This window comes from Mus pahari, chromosome 12 (assembly GCF_900095145.1).
Source record: "Mus pahari chromosome 12, PAHARI_EIJ_v1.1, whole genome shotgun sequence".
NCBI classification, from domain to species: Eukaryota; Metazoa; Chordata; class Mammalia; order Rodentia; family Muridae; genus Mus; species Mus pahari.
In genome coordinates this window covers 27615789-27632858 of record NC_034601.1, presented here as the reverse complement: position 1 = coordinate 27632858, position 17070 = coordinate 27615789, and the positions used below count along the sequence as shown (strand labels likewise).

The 17070-nt window shown below is 44.8% G+C and overlaps 1 pseudogene; it reads left to right on the top strand.

The window, feature by feature from the left end:
- Window positions 1–14723: 14723 nt before the first annotated feature.
- LOC110330043 lies at window positions 14724–15680 on the top strand (annotated as a pseudogene).
- The last annotated feature ends 1390 nt before the right edge of the window (window positions 15681–17070 follow it).

Sequence of the window (17070 nt, the reverse complement as noted above, 5' to 3'; positions counted from 1 at the left end):
AACAAGCTGCGCTTAAGCCAAGCAAAGAGCTTCCAGTGCTCACTATGTTCAGCCTATGGAAGGGAAAATAGGAACCAATGATTTACTAGGGTGATAAAGTTGTAGATTAACCTGCATGTTTATCGCCGTTATTGCTTTTAGAGGGTTGTTGCAATGCATAGCAAATAAAAGGAGTTCTGTTAAAACTGCAAACGTTCACACCCTTTTCTTCCTATCTGTACTTTACTGCCCAGCCTGCGGTAAATTTACAAATAACTACAAAGAGAGTGATCTTAGACCACAAAAGGGCTCCCTTCGGGACCCTGGGAATGTCTTTTAAAGTACTCATCTACTTCCCAGTCACGTATTCGACCTTTGGCTTATCTGCTCTAAAATTCAGCAAGTACTTGGGATTTACTAACTGCTGGTCCCTTTAGACCCTTCTGTGTCCAAATTGTACTACTCCAGAAAAAATATATAAAGCCAGAGCACATTGGCAGAAGATAGACATGGGCCAGCCATTGAGAGATCTCTGAAATTCAGACCATAAGCAGGTCGTGGTGGCACACAACTTAATTCCAGTGAATTAGGCACATCTCTTGAGTTCCAGGCCAGTCTGGTCTACATGAGAGTTCCAGGACAGCCAGGGCTATACAGAGAAACCCTGTCTAAAAACAAAAAAACAAAAAAAAAAAAAAAAAAAAAAGAGGAGGAAGAAGAGGGGGATGGGGAAGAGAGGGGTGAGGAAGAGGAGTAGGAAGAAGAAGAAAAAGAAGAAATAATGATTCTGGCAATGGACTGAGTCCCTGTAAGAGAAGCACAGAAGCACACAGCAGTATTTGGTATCCCCATAGGTCAGAATTTGGAGCAGAAAGATGGGTGACTTCCAGGCCAGCTTAGGCTGTAAAGCAAGAACCTCCATCTCAAAAAACAAATCAAAGCAAACAAAAACAATGATGGCAGTTTTAGGTGAAGGTCTTTCTGTTTCACTTAATTTTTTTAATTCTATTTTTAGTGTGTGTGTGGTTATGAACCTGGGTGCTCAGGAAGTCAGAGGACAATGTTTGGAAGTTGGTTGCCTCTCATCTTGTGCAGGATCAAACGTAGGTATTTACCCCACTGAACCATCTTATGGAAAACATTTTTTTTTTCTTAAAGACTGGGTCTCAGGGAAATGGGATAGGAAGTTTGCGGAAGGGAAACTGGGAAAGAGAGTAACATTTGAAATGTAAATAAATTAAATGTCCGAGAGAGAGAGAGAGAGAGAGAGAGAGAGAGAGAGAGAGAGAGAGAGAGAGAGACTTGATCTCATGTAGCCCAGGCTGGTCTTGAATTTCTAATCCTCCAGTCTCCATCTCCAAAGTGCTGGGATTACAAACCTATGCTACTGCACCCAGGATGCTGAAGAAGGAGCCCGGGGCATCCTAGGTGGTAGGCAAGCTCTCTACTAACCGAGCTGCACCAAGTCTGGGGTGAAAATTTGATACCTTTGTGACAAAAAAAAGGGGGGGGGGTAGAAAATGCAATTGAATACTATCTGTTTCTATGGAGCTGTAAGTAATAGTTTTATACTAACAGAAACAATAAAGTCAACATCAAAGAGAATGCCAATATTTTTCTTTTCACACTTGATCTTAGCCAAAAGACCAAGAAGTGATAATATTTTTCTTTTCATGCATTATCAAGTGATAGTGGACTCAATATGATTAAATCCCCCACTAGCCCCTTTTATAGGGGGGGGGCAGGTTGCAGGATCCCCCGAATGCAAATTTGCCTTCATTTGTTGCAGAGCCTGTATATAACAGAATAGAAAAGAAACCATTTCTTTTGCCTCCTGTTCTATACATTCACCTATTTTGTCATGGATTGTCATTCCTTATCACCATGACAACCAAAGTGGGTGTTTTCTCTCCCACTCCAGGAGGCTCAGTAGCTTGCAGGATTAAAATGAAACATGTCTGGTTAGTTTTTAATCCCATCACTGTAAGCCTGGTCTACATAGTGGATTCCAGGACAGCCAGAGCCACATAGTGAGGCCATGTCAGTGGGGGTGGGGGTGGAGTGGGGGTGAAAATGGGAGTGGGGGGGGAACCACAGTGAAACATAGTTTGGATAACTTTTATTTAAGCTACCCATTTTCAGAAGCCAATCTTCCACAGACTGCTTTTCAGAATATAAACCAACAAAAGGATTCTTCCAGTTCCACCAAAAGGTGCACACACATACTATCACATGCACTAGAGTTCACACAAAACTTAACAAAACCAGGCTTGGTGGTTCACACTTTTAATGGGAGCACACTGGAGGAAGAGGTAGAGGACACACTGGGAGTTGGTGTCCTGGAACTCACTCTGTAGACCAAGCTGACTTCCTACTCAGCGATCCTCTGCCTTCCCCGTGCTGGGATTAAAGGCATGTGCCACCACTGCCAGGCTAAGACTCTCTCTATAAAAACAAAACAAAAAACAAAAAAAAACCAAAACAACAACAAAAAAAAAGGATGGGCAGGCAGTGGTGTCTCATGCCTTTAGTCCCAGCACTTGGGAGGTAGAGGCAGGTGGATCTCTGTGAGTTTGAGGTCAAACTGGTCTGCAAAGTGAGTTCCAGGACATCCAGAGCTACACAGAGGAACCCTGTCTCCAAAACCCAAAAGTGTCTATAATGCAAATGTGTATAAAAATGTGCAAGTGTATATGTGCTGTGATCCAGTGTGTTTTCATGTTTTCATGCTTGTGTTAGTTACACATGCACATGTGTGCATATGGGTGAGAAGGCCAAGGATTATCCACTCTCCAATTGATATCCCGTAGAACCTGGAGCTAGGTCTTTCCAATAAGCTAGCTAGCCACTCTGCCTTGGAAACTCTATCTTGGCTTCCAAGCACTGGGATTACAGATGGGACACCAGGTCTCACCCAGCTTTTACGGAGGTTCTAGGGATCTGAACTCCAGTTCTGACATCTGAATGGACAAGAGCCTTATCCACTGAGCCGTCTCCCCAGCCCTCTGGCTTCTGTCTAACTGGACCTCATTCCTACATCCCTGCCCCCTTTCTCTTCCCAGACCTAGGCAACCACCACTCTGCTCCCAACTTCCATCCTTGCTGTTGCAAATGATAACATTTCTTTTTGCGGCTGTTGTTTTATTTTTTGAAACTGGGTCTTCCATGTAGCCCTGGCTATCCTGGAATTCCCTGTGTAGACCAGGCTGGGTTTGAACTCAGAAATCTTTCCATCTCTGCGTCTGAGTGGTAGAGTGAAGGTGTGTACCACGGAGCCTGGCATCCCATTACCACGGCTCTTATTTGCTTACTCTTTAAGGACATATTCTGCTGTTTGTCTTTTCAGTGCTAAAGGCTTCTCCCCACCCCACCCCATTCTTTACATGTCTTTTCCCATCATACAACATTACTCAATACATAATAACATTGTTACCTTGGTCAACACAAAGCACAGCTCAGGAGTCCCTAATTGTCCCAAATAACACATTCCTAGGAAAACAATTCTGTGGAGGATTTTTGTCTGCTTGCTTGCTTGGTTTCTCTTTGGTTTTCTCTTTTGTTGCCCCAGCTGTCTTGGAACTCACTCTGTAGACCTAGATAGCCTTGAACTCAGAGATCAGCTTGCCTCTGACTCCCAGCAAGGTATTTTAAGAAAATACAGGAGCAAGGGGTTCTAGTGCGATCTCTCACAATAATCTCAAATTCCAGGCCAGCTTGGGTTACACAGGGAATTCAAAGGCAGTCAGGGACACACAGCCTCTAGAAAGGATTTTTGAATGTTTTTACCATAAGGACAAAATTAACATTTAAGGAGACCTGTCTAGATTGATGTAAACATTACATACTATGTAACTTCATCAAAATGTCTCGAGGTTCACTTTTTATGCTTTTTGTTTTTGTTTTTAAGAGTTATTTATTTATTATATGTAAGTACACTACAGCTGTCTTCAGACACTCCAGAAGAGTGAGTCAAATCCCATTAAGGTTATGAGCCACCATGTGGTTGCTGGGCTTTGAACTCAGAACCTCCGGAAGAGCAGTCAGTGCTCTTAACCGCTGAGCCATCTCACCAGCCAGCCCACTTTTTATGTTTTCATGTATGGGTTAAATATAAAGTTAAAAAAAACAACATGTTAGGGAGAGATGGCTCAGCGGTAAAGAGCAATGACTGCTCTTCCAAAGGTTCTGAGTTCAAATTCCAGCAACCACATGGTGGCTCACAACAATCCGTAATGAGATCTGATGCCCTCTTCTTGTGTGTCTGAAGACAGCTACAGTGTACTTAAATATAACAATAAATAAATAATAATAAATCTTTTTATTTAAAAAAAATAGCATGTAAATGTTGAATAGGAACAAAAATAAAAGCAAGACACAGTCTGTGACAACTAAATGCACCGGTTGAAAGGGCTGTGTTGTCTTCACAGAGGGGCATATGTGGTTCTATCTTGTTCCAAATTGTGACTTAGATTCTAGTTAATAAGTGCATGTCTGGAAACCAGAAAAAGGTGGGTTTATTTATTTATTTATTTATTTTTGTTGTTGCTTTGAGACAGGGCCTCTGTCTGTCTACAGCCCTGGCTGTCCTGGAATTAGCTGTGTAGACCCTTCTTGCCCAGCTTGCTGGAGATCCTCCTGCCTCTGATTCCAATGATGATGGGATGAATGGTAAGCACCACCACTGCCTGCTAGCATAAAAGCAAAACCGAATGAAAATACTTTCTCCTCTTCAGCCCCAGCTCTAAAAGAGAACCTTCACTGCTTGCCCTCCAAGAGCGAAGGCATAGTACGCATCTCACCAGAGCTACAGACTGGGCAAAGCAATAAAGTTGGGCAGGGAAGGAACTGGGAGTACAGTTCAGCCAGGTGACTGGCACAAGGAGGAGGAAGGCTTGAGGTCTTGCTCTTATTAGTCGGTTGTGCCACCGACTAATAATATATATATATATATATATATATATATATAGTGAGATCCTATCTCAGCTCTTCCCTATCTTGTCAAAAGACAAACAAACAAAAATGGCATTTGTCTGTCCACTTAATGAATGTTCCTTATGGAGTGAGTACTAGACAGTGGCCCAAATCAGTGGTAGGGTCACCTCAATCAGTGTTTCTCAAACATTTTAAACTAGGCCTCAAGGAAAAATGTTCGCCTTCACTTTGTGTGTGTGTGTGTGTGTGTGTGTGTGTGTGTGTGTAGGGGCACACATGAAATTGAAATGAAAGTTTCATGACAATACTCCTACTGTGTACATATGCCCTGGCGGGTAGTATGACCTGTCTTTGATGACATCAGGAGGTAGTCCCAGGCCTTCAGTCTCAGGCCAGAGCCTTCATAGGGAGCAGAATAAACGGCTTGCTCCAAGTTAAGGTTTCTCCCTGGTCCTTGGCTCCTTGTTTCTTCTCTTTGGCACCCTGCACTTGAACAAATATTGACCTAGGATTTCAAGTTGGGAGGCTGAGGCAGAAGCGCAGATACAGGAAGCCTTTAAGCTGTGGCCCACACTGTGGCTGGGTAAGGCACAGCAGGTCTTCCTAGAGACCTCTAAACCACTCTAACCCACAGTGAGTTCTGACCACAGTGCCTGTGTAACATACCATCTCCTTTTTTCTTTTCCATGGAATTGAAGTCCAGGGAAATAATTTTAGATCCAGACTCAAAAAACTAAAATGTGGAACTCCACTGTGTATGAGCAGGATGGGGTCCAAAGACTAGCAGTGGGATTGGTTTATCTCTTTCTTTCTTTGTTTCTTTCTTTGTTCTTTCTTTCTTTCTTTCCTTCCTCTCTCTCTCTCTCTCTCTCTCTCTCTCTCTCTCTCTCTCTCTCTCTCTTTCTCTCTCTCTTATTTGGAGGTGGGGGAGGTTCACCACAGGGTTTCTCTATGTAAGCTGTCCTGGAGCATGCCCTATTGACCAGGCTGGCGTCAAACTCAGAGATTTGCCTCCCTCTGCCTGCCAAGTGCTGACCAGCTTTTTAAAATTATTTATTGTATTTTACGTTGCATAGACATTTTGCCTATGTGTATGTCTGGGTACCACTTGCATGCCTGGTACCTATGGAGGCTAGGGAAAGCATCTGAAATTATCACATGGTTGTTAGCCTTCATGTGGCTGCTGGGAATTGAACCAGGGACCTCTTGAAGAACAGTCAGTATTCTTAATCCCTGAACCATCTCTCTAGTGCCCCCCCCTTATTTTTTTTTAGATTTTGGAGATAAGGTTTCTCTGAGTATCTCTGGCTGACCTGGAACTTTCTCTGTAGACCAGGATAGCCGTGAACTCACAAAGATCCACCTGCTTCTGCTTCCCAAGTGCTGGGATTAAAGGAGTGCGTCACCACTGCCCGGGGAATCAGGTCACAGTCTTAATGGTGGTACTGTTTTCTGGTTTTCCCCCTTTTCCCTTTCAACACTTTGTTGGAACAGTTCTGACTTGAAACTCTACTGATGACTACATTATGGTCTTGTTTCACCAGGGGAAAAACAAAACCTCATGCAAGAAGATAGAACAGAAGCAATACCCAGACTGGTCTGACTGGAAGGGGTTTGCCCCACTTTATAGCAAAAGGCCAAGGTTACTTAGATGGAGGAAAGGAAGGTGATTAATTTTTAATTAATTATGAGGATATTTATACTAACTAATATGATGATGTGAAAATATAGGGCATGAGATTTACCTGTGCTTGGGTAAGATAGAACTAATTTCATGGTAGAATTTTCAGTTCGGAAGCAACATTAATTCATGTGTTCACTCTGGATAAGTGCTCATGAAATGAAGGCTGAATTAATAAAATCCCACTACTTCATTCCAACAAATGACTAGTTTCTCTCTTACTTTCCCAGTGAGAGTAAAACTGTAATTTCTCATGAGACAATTCCTTTCGGAGTCTTGGGTAGCTTGGACTATGTTGTTTAGATATGAAGTAACATATTGTTGTTTTAGGGGACTACACAGCTTCCCTCCATCCCACAAAGGGGTTCATATGTTGGAGGCGTGGTCCCCGGCTGATTGACAGAAGCATGGATAGTAAGAGTGAGAATCTATTCACATGTTCAAGGCTGCTATTAGGAAGTGAGGCTAATTAGAGGAAGGTCAGGAGGGGTGACTCTCTCTGCTTTTTGACCACCATAACGTGACCAAAACTAGGATTTTTGCCAAGTACTCACTAATTTCAATAGTATTTCACATTTCCTCTTTTCCATGTATAGTACAATCTCCAGACTTTGCTGAAACTTAATATACTACCTCTATGCAGAATGTATGCTGTAGTTCGTCACTGGTCCATTCCAGCCAAAACTGGAGAAGCAGGACCAAGAGATGGTGGCAGAAGCTTGCAATCCTAGCATTAGAGAAGGATCAAGTTAGGGCCTGCATGGCCAACATCCTGAGAGCAAAGTCAGTGTGGGACTCTATAGCAAGAGCCTGTCTCAAGTAAAAATAAAGATAAAATTAATTTTTGTTGGGAGTGGTGTCATAATGCCTTTAATCCAGGAATGGAGGAGGCAGAGGCAGACAGATCTCTATAGTGGGAGGCCACCCTGGTTACAAAATGAAACTGGTTCTCAAATAACAACAAAAACAAAATAAAAAAAAATTTTTTTAATGATAGAGGGTGGAAGGTGGGTGGTGGGGTGGTTGGGAAGGTGGTGGCGGGGTGGTTGGGAAGGTGGGTGGCGGGGTGGTTGGGAGCACATGCTGTTTTTCTAGAGGACCTCCATTTGATCCTCAGTGCTCCATCAGGTGGCTCACAAGTGCCTGTGGCTTCAGTTTTAGGTGACCTGCATCCTCTTATGCCTCTGATGGCACTGTAATCACATGCATCCACATATGTAATCAGCATATATATATATATAATAAAATAATCGAATCTATTGGCTGAGAACATCCTTATTATTAGAAGTTAAGGACAGTAGCTAACATTTATTAAGTATATACTATGTGCTGGTATCATAAGGCTTTAAACCTACCAGTTCATGTAGCCCTCATCACAATCCTCCTCGGTTTATAAATTAAAATCAATGTTGTGGTGGGGTATTCATTAGAGAAAACTGCTCAGACATGGGTTTGAGTCGATACAAAGTCTTTATAAGCCTGCTAGCTACCGTTCAGGATCTAAGTATTGCAGTGAACCTTGCTCGTGGTGAGCTTTTAAGCACGAAAACCACGTTCTGGGTTGACATCCTTCAGTTAACAAGAACAGTGAGCCAGAAGGGGAACCACAGGAGCTAAAAAGCAAGCTTAGTCCATTGAGAGACTTTCCCAGGACTAGGTAGACCTTGAAGGATTTGGCTTTTGTTTTAGTTTTGTCAGGCGGTGCTGTCTACCTGCCGAGTTTTACAGCCTGAGTGGTAGGTACTTCCATCATGGAGTCAGTTGTGCTAAGGTCTGAGGGCCTACTAAGGCCTGGCACCTTGTTACAATATTATCACCATTTCCCAGATGTGGCAACTGCCGTTATAGAGACGTTGAATATTTTGTCTAAACTTAACCAGAATCCAAACCTAGGTCACCTAGCTCCTGAAACTCCACAGCCTGCCTCCTTACAGACCCGGTCACAATCTAGACTTCAGCACCGCATACCTTGCCCCCCAGTTACACAGCTGCAGGGACCACTTTAGTGGGACAATTTGAGAAGATTCAGAGATCCATTTTATTAAACCCCAGATTCAGTTCAAAATCTGCACTCATATTTATAATGAGACAACCCCATCCAATTCTATACAGTTTGACTTTGCAGTGTAACTTTGCAGATGGTCCCACTCCACAGTCTCCATGCAAGCCTATTCCTGCTTCCTGACAACTTTATGTTTCCAGGATCCGTACACCTGTCTTTGCTGAGGGGTTAGCTAAAAGGATTATGTTAATCTTGTTTCTAAAATGTCAGCTTGGCTTTTCACTTCCTCACCTTCCTTCTTCTGAAATCGGGGCCTTCCTCTATCTGAATTTCCCTCCCTCCATAATTGAAATCTGATGTCCTAATACTTTAGATGAACTATGTATCATATAGTCAAACATTGACTAAGTGAAAGTTTTTTGATGGTTTGTTTGTTTGCTTGTTTTTTATTAAGAAGAGTCCTTTGAAAGCTGGTTGGTGGCTGCTTATACCCCAAATCCCAGCACTTGGGAGGCAGAGGCAGGTTGGTCCCTGAGTCTCTGTATGAGGCCAGCCTGGACTACAAACAAGTTCTAGGACAGCCAGAGCTACACAGAGAACCCTGTCTTGAAAAAAAAACAAAAACAAAACAACAACAAAAAAGAGGCCTTTGAAAAGAAGTTGTTACTGTTTATATAATTGAAGAAAATGAACAACTGTGTAAAAGAAGCTACTTGGCTCAGCAGACTATCTCAGTAGGTGAAGGAGCCTGCTGCCAATCCTGATTATCTGAGTTCGATTAAAATTATTATAGGAAAAGGAGGAGGAGGGGGGGAGGAGGGAGAATTATAAGAAGACAAGAAATAAAAATCCCAAGTAAGCAAATTCAATATGCAGGAAAAATACTGAATCATCAGAAAATTTTTGGTTTCCTTGGCCTAATACACATAGTAGACAAAATTTCCCTCTGTTTGGTAACCGATTCTGCCCAAAGTTTCATTTCCACATGGAAATGTGTTCAAGGAGGCAAATTTTTGGTGGTCACATCTGGGAGGGCTGGCCTGGCTTCCTTTGGTTTATGTCAAGGGCGTCCTAAATGTCAGAAGACTTGTATTCCATGGCGAGGATTCAGGTCTCAGAGTCACCTCATGTTAACAGAGTCCCTAAACTTACTTATGTCTCTGTCATATTATTTGGCCTCAGGAATTGTACCCATTTTATGGATGAAGATGACAAAGTAATTGGCTACAAGTGGCACTGCTTTTAATAGCAGAACCCAAGTTTAAGATTCTTTAATGTCTCACACCCTCACACAGGCACAAATGCAGACAAAACACCAATGCACAAAAATAAAAGATAAGTCATCCTTAAAAATAAACAAATAGATTAAATAAGTAAATGATTACTGTTTCAGAGCCCAGTGAAGTGGCACAAACCTCTAATCCCAGGAAGGCAGAGGCAGATCTTTGTGAGTTCAAGGCTGGCCTGGTCTACAACTTAGCCCAGGACAGGGCTACAGAGTAAGTGCCTGTCTTAAACACACACACACACACACACACACACACACACACACACACACACACACACACACACACTGGTTTCAGTGAGGAACTGGAGCATTTGAAGAGGACCCTTGGCTTCTGTAATAAAGTCAACTCCAGGAGTTCAAGGTGAGCATCGACAGCATCGAGAGCTGGACAGAGGGGATTCTGGGAAAGGAGTCCGTTTTGCTGAGCCCCGCAGCCACTGTGGCTCAGATGGAGATCTCACCCTGATGTTACAGCAGCAGACTGCCTTGCAGCAGTGAGAGTGAAAGTGCCTTTCTGCTGGAGCCTGATTCTAGCCCAGCACTTCTCAAACATTAATGTGCATGGAAGGCCCTGGCCCTTTTAAAAATGCAGATTCTGCTTTGGAAGGTCAAGGGGGTCGGGGATGACTTTGCATTTCTAACTGTGAGGTGGTGCCAGGGCTGCTGAGCTGCAGCACAGGGCTGCAGGGGAGGAAATCACATTAACTGTCTCCATTCTCCTCACAGACAGGGCAAGCTGTGTGGCCAGCTGGCATGATAGCTGCCTGGTGGCTTTCCTCCTCCTCCTCCTCTTCTTCTTCTTCTTCTTCTTCTTCTTCTTCTTCTTCTTCTTCTTCTTCTTCTTCTTCTTCTTCTTCTTTTTCCAGCTATGTGGCCTATTACTCTAAAAATTAGTCTAAAAATTTTTTGATGACACTGACGATTTTTGGTGGCTATCCCACCCAAAGTTAAATAAAACAGCCTCAAAACCACTCAGTACCTTTGCTGGGAGTCTGAAATTACCCAGTGACCCACCTGTCCTAATTCTTGGGAGGATTTCCCCTCCTGAGAAGACACTAGATCCCGTTCTGAAGAACACACTGGTTCTTTTGCTTGTTACACACTAATGAACTGGCCTTGTAAATCAGTGTTCTGTGACCTTGGGTACAGATTACTTGATAACCTTGAATGAACTAATAAAATGGAGTTTTTGAAACTATAAACCAGAGGAACAAGCCGGGAACTCCACCAAGAGCCCTGGAAAAGGCTGTGGACTAGCCAGTCCTCACAGCTCTGCGCTGGGACTCTCCTCTAGACGGACCCTGAGCGGGCAAGAGCAAGGTTAGGATGTCTCTAAAGCAAATACTGTCTATGTCACAATTGCAAACAAACAAACAAATCCTGCTAGGAAAGAAACACAAAAATTACTATCTTCCCTAGCTCCCCTCCCGTTGCCCACTTCCATAGTCACAAGACACGAAGGGAAGGGTCCTGAAGTGCACGTTTAGGGAACCTCGATTTGGAGTCGGGTGAAAGTTCTGTTGAGTGTGGCAATAGACTCGGCCCACTTCCCCCTTTTTACTTGTCTGATCCCAAGCAAGCTCACGCAGGCAGGGAGGATGGGTGCTGGAACTTAGCATCAATCAACTCTTGTCTAGGACAGACTCCACGATCATCCTGTCATGGTGGCTCTACTCAGGATGTTTCTGACCCACCCAGAACTTTCCCAAGAACTGTACCTGTAGATACCAACCACTCCAGCCTATCTGAATGTCTCTGGGCAGTTAGTTTCTGGGGGAATGCAGCCTTGGCCTTGGCCAGTTTCTAGATGGTAAGCACAGTCACTGGGCTGGGTCTAAATCTATGTTGAGGCCTGAGCCGCAGAGGCCACCTATTCAGTGCCAGAGACGGTAGTGCTTCATCACCTACCGAAGTCTGAGTTTGCTCTGGGACCGTCTGTCTGTCCCCTACTTCCTGTCTCAGGGATGCCTCTGATTTTCCACTTGTTCACAGAATAGACTCTATGACTAAGATTGGCTGTGCCTTCATAGCTCATGCCCCAGTTCTTTTCCTCTTTTCACTGTTGTTTTGATAAAATACCAGGTATTGCTGTGCGTCAGGCCATGTCGAAACTAAGCAACCAAGAGTTTCTCCAGAGTAACCCTTGAGCGCTCTCTGATGATGCATCCATCGAGTGCCTGCAGGGGAGAGGTCTTTCCAACGTGCACCTTTCTTGTCCAGCAATAGAAGCGTTTGGAATATTAAAAGACCCATTCTTGTTTTATGATTAGACGTCATAGACAAATGTAGAGCATAGAAGGACCACTAAAATCTTCTATAATTACCCGCTTCTAAGAGCTTTTGTAGAAACAAACTAGCTCTGAGGTGTACAAATACCAAGCATTATCTATGAGCGGAGGGGTTAGATACTTCTCTCTCTGTCTCTGTCTCTGTCTCTGTCTCTGTCTCTGTCTCTGTCTCTGTCTCTGTCTCTCTCTCTCTCTCTCTCTCTCTGTTTCTCTCTCTCTCTCTCCTCACTGTATAAGTATGTATTTGTGTGCTTTCTCTAAATTTCAGAGTCTTTTTCTCAGGTGTCTGGGTGACCCACTCAAATTCAACTCACCAAAAAAAAAAAAAAAAAAAAAAATAGCCCAGCATCTGTTCATCCCACAGGGTGAGAATAAGCCCACTACCACAAATTTAAGCCAAATTTGAAGTAAGCTTTAATACTGGCCAGGAGGATGGACTCTGGCCAGGACCTCTCTGGGACCCTCAGTAAAAGACTATGAGTTTTGCAGAGACTTAAAAAGGCAAACCCTACACGCTTCACTGCATTTCTCATCAGCTCCAGTCAGGGGAAAGCATACATCCTGACCTACTTCCTGTACACGGACCTCCTGCCCCAAGTGAACAAGCAAACCCAGAGCAGACGGGTCAAACAAGCACAGGACAGATGAACAACACATCCTTAACTGCACAAGGTAGATTGTTTCTGCGTTGGTCAAGGTGTATTATCCCTGTGTATTGCAAGGTTCTTCTTCCTACTCCTCAATGCTGATACTCCTGCATCCTGTGCCCTCTGCTTTCCTGCTTTGCAGTCCTGGGGCCTCTCCCCATGACCGTCTCTAGGTTTTCAGTAAATGTTCCTAAAATGGAACTCCTGTGGGCCCGAGCTCCAGCCAGGCAAGCTCTCTGGGAAACCACTCCTTCAGACCAGAAAGCTCTGAAGGAAGAGACGTTGGAGGCTGCTAGTGTTTAACATCCAACAGAGTCCAGTATCTTCACTCTCTTGGGAAGAGTTCCAGCCTTTCACAAGGAAATGAAACATTCGCGCATCCTGTTTTGATTCTTCAGCCACTTCTTGAGAAGTGTGAGGACGTTGGTTTGGCCTGGCTTGTGTTGTGTTGTGTGATGGATTCACCCTGCAGGACCCCAGGCTATGGTCTGAGGAGGAGGAGGAGGAGGCAGATCGTGAGGACTTCAGTTAGCATCCACCTCCAGCTCCCACCCCCTGCAGTCGTGAAGGCATTCAAGGCAACTCTAGGGGACCGGAGGAGCCCAGCTTGGGAGCTCATTTTAAGTTGTCTAACTGCCTTAGAGATACTCATCTCAGTCCACCTCGTGCCCTGAAGTCTTGCTTAAGTCTACCGGTAAAACGGAAAGAATCCGACCTCCTGCAAGTTTGAGCAGGGCCACCGAGTCAGATGATAGCGTGATTTGGTGTGCATGCAGCTCTGGAACTTGGAAGACCTCAAACAAGTCAGAGAGCGCTGTTGCGGGGGCTGTCAAACGTGAGGCCAGAGTGACTTTGAACTGACCATGCTGCTTTCTGCTCTAACCTCTTGTTCTCAGCTCCCATCCCAGTCACACCGTGTGAGCCCTCCACTCCTGACTTCCTGGCCTCCCTCCTCCTGTCCACCTGCCCCATCCGATTCATGGCGGTCTCTCCCTGAAGATCCAAATGGTCGCCATCTATCCCTCCCTTCTACCCCAACGCTTCTTCAGACTATACCCTTCACTGGCCGTGACTCCCCTAACATCTCTCTTCATCTTGTCTTGACACCTGTCAGTTGCTGAGACCCCCTTCATGCCAGAAACTGCAGAGCCATATTTATTTGCTCCTACTACATCTGATCCTGTTCCAGCTTAAGAAATGCAAAATTAGTAGTCTAGGCTGTGGTGGCAAAGACCTTTAGTCCCAATACTTGGGAAGCAGAGGCAGGTGGACCTCTGAGTTCAAGGCCAATCTGGTCCATGGAGTGAGTTCTAGGATATCCAGAGCTACACAGAGAAACCCTGTCTTGGAAAAAAATTAAAATAAAAATGGAAAGAAATTCAAAATTAGGAAGAGATTATTATGTCCTGTGTCACTGATATGTCTGCTTTACCAGAAACAACAGTGTCAGAAAAGATAACTCTTATTTTTTTTTTTTATTGTTTTTTTCTTTTGAGACAGGGTCTCTCTGTGTAGTGCTGGAACTTGCTCTGTAGGCTAGGTTGGCTTCAGACCAAACTCAGAGTTCCTGCCCGTCTCTGCTTCCTGAGCACTAGGATTAAACGCGTGCCCGGCAGTAACTCATTTTCTATGAAATCCATCTTCATGGCCATCTGGGTGGTACTATGTCTGGTCTTTGGGAAGGGGTACATTTGCATGGCCTAGGAGAAAGTACCAACGAAAAGTTATCATTATGGATTTAGGGAAGAAAGACTCTGCTCGCAGCATAGCGGTCCCTGCCAAGCGCGAAAGGAGCGAGGCGCGCTGCAGAGCCTGTCTGGGTGGGTGCTTCTGCTGCTGGCGCTGCGCCACGAGCTGCAGGCCCCAGCCAGCCTCACCCTACTTCGCGCTCTGGCCAGAGCTAGGGCATTTGGAGCATCCCATGTTTTGGCCGGAGGAAGAGAGGTTGCGACTCCTAAAGGGTACAGGTGTCCCGGAGGACATGGAGAAGGATTTGGTGAACATCCATAGCAAATACTATTCCATCGTCCTGCCCTTCATGGAGGCTCACTCCAACCTCTTCAGCCCCTCTGTTTGCTCTGTTTGCTCATGGCCCCTGCGATGGCTTATAGCTTTCAAGAACCGCTGGAGGAAGATGATGGTGAAAAGGAGCCCAACTCACCCTTGATGGTGCCTGCTGCAGACATACTAAACCACATAGCCAATCATAATGCCCATCTAGAGTACTCTGCAGATTATCTCTGGATGGTGGCTACTCAGCCCATTCTTGAAGGTCATGAAATCTTCAACACATATAGGCAAATGACTGGCAACTGATTCATATGTATGGTTTTGCTGAGCCCTATCCTAACAACACAGATGACACGGCTGACATTCAGATGGTGACAGTCCGAGATGCTGCACTGCAGGAAACAGAGGATGAAACTGAAAAGCTGCTCTTGTGTGAATGCTGGGATTTCTGGTGCAAACAGGAGATGGGAAGGGAAGAGGGAGCCTTTGTGATCAGTTGTGAGGAAGTGCTGACTGAAGGGGAGCTAGGCACCACACTTAAGGGACTGTGCATGCTGAGGAGTTCAGCAGGCATGCACAGTACCTTAAGAGCGGGCTACATGGGAGAGGAAGAGACTGAAGACGACAGTTTGGCAATCACAGATATCCCCAGGCTCCAAGAATCATGGAAACGGCTTCTTCGAAACAGTGTTCTGTTGTCCCTACAGACCTGTGCCACAGACTTAAAAACTGAGTAAGATTTACTCTGTAAAAGGAGGTCTATGCCAAGCTGAGCTGGTGCAAACAGCAAGCCTTACAGGTCCGCTACGGTCAGAAGATGATCTTACATCCGGTGTTGGAACTCACAAGTTAAGCAGGTTTCCTGAGAGCCTTTTAAGGTCATGCTCTGTAGCTTGGAAAGGAGGGGAATTTGGGGCTTTTGCTATTTGGCAGCTAGAATCAAAGGAAAGGTAGCTAAAGGTAAGCTCGGGCCCATCGAGGCAGGGGGTGCACGTTGGCACTTTTGGGTTGATATCAGCAGACTTAGGAGCATGCTATTTTTACTAATGCCATCAGATTTTTTTTTTTTTTTAGAACTTAATAAATAAACATGGGCTGAGTTAAAAAAAAAAACAAAAAACAAAAACAAAAAGAAAAACAAAAACAGAAAGACTCCCTTCTTCCACACAGCAGCAGTCCTGAGAGGCCAGCAGAACAGAATGGTTGTCCTTGGATTTAATTTCAGTGCCGCTGTTTATGAAATCAAAGGGTCTGCGCGAATCTCAATCTCGTCCAGCCACACCTTTACGTTCCTACAGTTTCCCACAGCCTTAGATCCATTAGCATCAGAAAGAGTAAGATTCGTGGAGGGCCATACGTTTAGATCCAGGAATTAGCGGAGAAGCGGTGCCAGGTTGTTTTCTGTTGCTGTGATAAACACCATGACCCAAAGCAGCCTGGGAGAAGGAAAGGCTTTATTTCATCTTAGACCTCTCAGGAGGCAATCATATGAAAGTATTAATGGATTTCAAAATGTAGTGTGCAGCTAGAGAGACGGCTAAGTGGTTCAGAGCACTGGCTGCTCTTCCAGAGGACTCCAGTTCAGTTGGTAGCACCCGCATCTGGCAGCTCACAGACACCTATAACTCCAACTCTAGGGGATCCGACCCCCTCTTCTAGCCTTCAGAAGTACCTGCACACACCCTGCTGTGCCGTGTGTCTTCCTGTTGCACACTAAGCTGAACTGGAGGGAGGGAAACTTAACCCAGTGCTGTTAGGTGCAGTGTGGGATCTCAGTCAGTGATGTGTGCACAGACAGTGAACACACTGGATTATTTATTGGGGAAAAAAAAGGGGGGAGGTGTTTATGCCCCTAGGGAGGTGGCCCGGGTCTCTGGGGCAAGGCTTGTGTGGTCCTGTACCACTGGCCAGGGCAGGGCTGTTGGAAGATGCTTCATCTGCAGACTTGGGGGCTGTAGGTGTGGGGAACCTATAAGGTCAAAGGAGGAATGAAGCCTGAATTGTAAGGGTAATACATTCTTACTAGGGTTGATGGTGCGGGAGCAGCTTTATGGTTCCAGGTTGGGAAGGAGGAGGTTGCCAACTCCTGCCATCCTCATGTTTGAGGTAATTAGTGTTAAAGTTCTCTCAACCTTCCTCCATAATCCTGGGCCATTACAGTTCCACAATACCCCACCCCCATACACATAAATAAAAAATAAAATACTTATTTCAAGACGGGGTTTCTCTGTGTATCCCTGGCT